The sequence below is a fragment of the Rhagoletis pomonella genome, unplaced genomic scaffold (assembly GCF_013731165.1).
Source record: "Rhagoletis pomonella isolate Grant_MI unplaced genomic scaffold, Rhpom_1.0 Rhpom_scaffold_00005, whole genome shotgun sequence".
NCBI lineage: Eukaryota > Metazoa > Arthropoda > Insecta > Diptera > Tephritidae > Rhagoletis > Rhagoletis pomonella.
The window spans coordinates 12,490,914-12,496,575 of record NW_023458559.1 but is presented as its reverse complement, the minus strand read 5'-3'; the positions used below and the strand labels follow the sequence as shown (position 1 = coordinate 12,496,575).

Below are 5,662 nucleotides of genomic sequence, written 5' to 3'. Positions count from 1 at the left end.
GGTTATTTTAATGGTATATAATTTCCCCATTGGTATGTTTATTTAAAATTTTTTTAGTAGAATTTTTATTAAATTTATATTTTCATTTTACGTTATGTCAGATTATTTTAGCTACGTAAACTTAGTTTATTTAAAAGTTGTACTAAATGGTAGTTTATCATATTTTATTTTAATTTAGTTCAATTTAATTTGATTTAATCTTAGCTCATTTAATTTCCATTTTATTTAAAGGAATTTATTGATTGAATTTATTCGTATTTAATTTAAAGTAACTTAGGGTTTAATAGTATTTGTCTAACTGAAGTTAAGTTGTTTCAATTTCAGTAGATTGAGGTTTATTTTATTATTTAATTTGATTCAATCTATGTAACCTAATTTGACTAAGTTTAAATTTCTTTTGTTTATTTCTGTAGACGTGTATGTATTTTCCTCCGTTAGCCTAAATCTTTACTTAGTTTTATTTCACATATATGACTATGTATACACATGCATATGTGTATGTACATGCAGGTATACACGTGTATATATGTATTTGCTTATATGATATATGTATATACCAGGGGCATTAACCAGAGTGTGATTGACAACCAGGTTGGCTCTCTTCTAAGATACTATTATTCAAGAGAAATATCCGACCCGAAATTCATAAAAATTTCCAATTTGACTTAATAAGATGATTCTTCTGAGATCAACGTCAAATTCAATCACACTTTGTTACATACATTTGTACCTAACTCTTATTCCCGGTATATTGCATACATAGGTATGTACCTATGCGTGCATACTAATATACATATATATGTATGGGTGCGTATATGTAAAAAATTTTTTATTTTTTTTGGTTTTTGTTTTCTATGCTTTTACATTTTAATTTCTAGGTTTTTTTAATTTATCTATATTTAATAATTTTTTCCGTTTAATAATTTTTGCCTTTTTCTTATTTAGCCTACATATATAAATGTAAGTGTATATATATATAGGCCCGAAGGACTCACCCTTTGTTGCAGCAGGCCCTGGTGGGGCACTACTGTTGTTGTTGTTGCAGGTTATATTTGTCGCTGCTGATGTTGTCGTTGGTGTTGTGACCGCGGCTATGCGGGTGTTGTTGCTGGTAGCCGGTGGTGGTTGTTGTTGCTGTGGCTGCTGCTGTGGCAGCTGCTGTTGTTGTTGCAGCAAGCCAGTGGTATGGCGCCTGCCGTTGGTGTCGTTACTGGTGGTTGTTGTTGTTGAGCCGGATCGCTGTGCCGGTGTCGTTGTTGCACCGCTGTGGTGCTGGTGTCACTGATGCTGCTGGGTACTGCGGCTGCTACGCTGGCAGCCGATCTTGTTGCAGCAGGCCACTGGTAGGGGTCCTTCCGTTGTTGTGGTTGGTTCTACGACCGCTACTATGAGGTTGTTGTCGGTTGGTATGCCCGCTGCTATGGCGTTGTCGTTGCACCCTATTGCAACCGCCGCTGTAGCGGCTGTTGATGCACCTCGTTGTTCCAACCGCTGCTGTGGCGGTTGTTGTTTCGGTCGCGCGTTGTTGCACCTCGTTACTGCACCCGCTGCTGTGGCGGTTGTCGTTGTTGTTCGTGGGTGCGATAGCCGCTGGTTGGGTCGGTGTTGCGACCGCGGCTATGGCGGTTGTCGTGTGGCGGTGGTACTAATGGGTACCGCTGCTGTTGCAGCGCGGTGGCGGGGCTAGTAATGCGGTCGCTGATGTTGTTACTGTAACGCGAGAACTGTCGGAATGCAAGAATGGGTGTAATATTAAACATAAAATAAGTAATAACATGCAGAATATGTACACTCTAAAAAAGTGCATGTAAAACTACTACTGAAAGTGTTTATACATCGATATCACGCGCAATTTGGCAACGGGAGTCTCGCAAGATTTTTGTAACGCAGTTTCGCGGAAGTTTATAACGGCAGTTCGCGCCGCCAATGAGATCCTGCCACGTAATAGTCCTATAGAGTAGCTTGTCTAAAAGGTGTAGTCTTCTCTTTTCCGCTTTTGCTCTTTTCATGTCCTGGCCGCAATGTTCCCTGTAGTGGCAACCCCGCCAAGAATTGTCAAGATGGCAGAGTCTCATCAACAGTTTGAGCGTTGCCGTACGCTCTGGACAATATTAAATGGTGAATTTTCCTGACACGTTACCGGGTGCACTATACGCCGAAGATTAAAATATTTAGATTTCTGTGCGGCAAACAGTAACCCATAACAATTCCTTAAGAAACATAAAAACATTAATAACTATTAAATATATAGAAATCGAATCATTTAAGCATTCATATTTTTGTATAGAATTCACAAAGCCATGTCGCACGAATACGCACGTATTTGCACAAAATTTTGTCGAACCAAGGTCTGTATATCTACTAGAAACAAAGTTTTGATCCTAGTTTCGTTTGTGGCAATGAGAACCGTACAAATCTGTACAAATGTACCACTCGTGTGAAGCGGCCTCGACAGAGAGATCGAAGGAAGTACAAGTAAAGTAAAGCACAGTATAGTATAGTATAACGAACGTACAAGAGGAACAAACATACAATTAATACATATATAATTATAATTAACTATGGTAAAAACTGGTTAACTCATTTTTGAAACGCAGTGCATTGTTGATTGATCTTATTCTGATAGGTAGTGAGTTCCAAAGGCGGATAGAGTTAATGAAAAATTGACGTTCCGATATTTGAATTCGATGTTTAGGGAGGACAAGTAGTACTGACCTCCTAGACTGAAAGAATTGGAGTCTTCGATATAGATATTCAGGTTCCTTCGTATGTATTATTTTATGTAGGGCTACAAGCACTCTTACTTTTAGCAAATTTTCAAAAGTGATGTTGAGCAACCTCTCAGCTTGTTCAGACACGTGGTCAAGTCTTTTTAGCCCAAACATATATCTAGCAATGTTGTTGTAAGCAACATTTAGTTTTCTTTTACAGGCACAGTCACAATTAGCATAAATCTCACAACCATACAGGAGCGTAGGTATTAAGTACGCTTTCGCCAAAAATAGTCTAATGTTTAAAGGTGTGAAGTACTTTGTTAATCTGAGTGTACGGAGCATACCATACACTTTTCCTACTGCGCCAAAAATGTGGTTTTTCCATTTCAATGTTTTGTTAAATACTACTCCAAGATTCTTGTCAGTGTCGACGTATTCAATTACTGAATTGTCCAAAGTGATCTTGTCTAGACCATCAGAGGCAATGGATTTCCTATGAATGATGATACATTTCGATTTGGTAGGGTTAAGACATAATCCATTCATAGAAGCCCATTCCCCTAGGGTTAAGTCATGGTTCAAATCTTTGATACAAATACTAATACGATCAGGAGGACATCAAACATATAATTGGACGTCGACAGCATATATGTGGACATTACAATATTTAAGGATGTTAGGCAAATCATTGACGTACAAAACAAATAACAAAGGACCCAGGAACCCCTCTGGCTACAGATAGGAAATCAGAATTCTTGCTACCAATACTCACCGCCTGAGTTCTGCCCCTGAGATAAGATGTGATCAGTGAGCATGCTGGACCAGAGAAGTTAAATAAGTTCTTCAACTGTTGACATAATATCATGTGGTCCACTGTGTCAAAGGCTTTGGAATGATCTAAGAGGGTTAGGAAAGCAATATTATTATCATCAAGTTGCGATCGAATACTTTCGATTACGTGTAATAGTGGTGTTGTACAGCTCCTTTTAGATCTAAAGCCCGATTGGTGGTCTGTTAGAAGTCTGTTGTATTTCACATAGGAAATAATTTGTTCATGTAAAAGACGCTCTACCACTTTTGATAGAAAGGGAAGGATAGCTATTGGTCGATACTCGTTATTTTTATTATGAACAGGGATTATCTTAGAAACTTTCTAACACTTACAGGTCTATTCTGCACGTTACCGAAGATTTTGTAACCGGAAATTTTTATTACCAAAAAATGTTACCAGTTCTTGTCGGCGCGATTCTAGGAACGTTGGTAATGCAAATTAAAATATTCAGCAATTCAGCTATGAAGAATTGTACAAATTCTGGCATTGCATATTTCACGTGGCAATACTTTGTACCAGCTTATGAGATGGTAACAAATTTACCGGTTACAAGAGTACACAGAATGCGAACAGGGTTTAAAAATTGACAGGAACTTCATTTACCGGTTACTAATTTTTTATTACCAGCGCAGAATAGACCTGTTAGGGAAGACACTGGTGGTCAAAATTGAGTTGATTAGGTAAGTCACGTGAGGTAGGAATTTAGGTAGTATTATTTTCAGAAAATTTGCATGAACTCTGTCAAATCCCACGGCTTTAGATTTAATGGATAGTATGGCTTGCACGACATCACAGTCATCTGCACAAACAAACTCTTACTAACATTTACACGTGCACTGTAGTTGTCAAGACATGTATTAGCTAAAGAACTGGGTGGACTAACAAATTTTCTATTTAATTCGTCTAAATTTAGGTCGGAGTGTAGAGATAAACTTTCCTTTGATTTTCCCATCCCAATTTCTTTAATTGTATTCCACGTTTGATTAGAATTCATGGCTGAGCTGAACTTTTCCTTATAATACGTAGCTTTCGCAGACCTTATTGCTTTGTTGACAATGAGCCGAGCTGTTTTGAAGCGGCTTAAGGCTTCACGGGTTCTGTACCGCTTCTACCTCGCGCAGGTTTGATTACGAGTATAAACAAGGTCTTTTAATTTAGGATTGAACCAAGGGCTGCTGTTGCATTTTGTTAAATATTTTGCGTCTGAGTGGAACGAAGTCATCAAAGAGCCTATTTATGTGTTCTTTAAGGAACTTAGTTTGGTCGTCAATATTTACCAGCGTTCGAATCAGATTTCATTCCACTGAATCCACCGCATCAGTGAGAGAGGTATAGTTGATGTTCTTGAAGTCTCGGTGTGTGAAGCATGTTGGTATTCTGGTTGTTTGAAAATCAAAAATCAAGAAAATCAAGTCGTGTTTCGAAAAGTTAGGTGCAGACAGTTGGCTACAGTGGAGGGATTTACTAAGGTCATTCACCAAAAATATGTCAAGCAAAGTGCTGTTGGTGTTAGTAAAATGTGTTGGTAAGTAGGTGTTAGTAGGAAAAAGACCTAGAGACTCCATGCTAAGTTTTTAGCTGCAATCGACAATAAGGTTGCTGTTGAAATCACCCGCTACCCCAGCGTTGTTGTAGTTGTCGAGTAACGGTTGAAGAAATTCGGTGAAATTGGAGAAGTTAATATGACGATTGGTTCTGTACACACAGCCGACCAGGAGCTTGTTTTCACCTGAAAAGATATCATCACATATTCCACAGAGTCACCACAACCAGAAGCACAACATAATCTACAAGACAAACAATTTTTAACATATACTGCGACACCACCACCACGACCACTTCTATCAGCTCTGAACAGTTGGTATCCTTTCACTTTTATCAAATCATTACTGTGAAATGGTGTGAACTACGTTTCGGAGATACAAAGAATATCAATATCGGAATCCTCAAACATATATTTAAGCTCATCAAGCTTTTTGTACAAACTTTGCGCATTGAAGTGAATTTTCCCAATTAACCCAACCGCTTGTTTGCTTAAAATGCGCAACATTGTGTTAAGACTAGCCGTGGGTAACACAGTGCGGCGCGGTGCCATTGCGCTGATACCGAGAGCTTA

The 5,662-nt window shown here is 38.4% G+C and overlaps 1 protein-coding gene across 1 annotated transcript in view; it reads right to left on the bottom strand.

Annotated features, from left to right (window-relative positions):
* The window catches only part of LOC118738714, a 25,417-nt gene that overhangs the window by 1,247 nt on the left and 18,508 nt on the right, over positions 1–5,662 (bottom strand). The gene's annotated exons all lie outside the window — the stretch shown is intronic.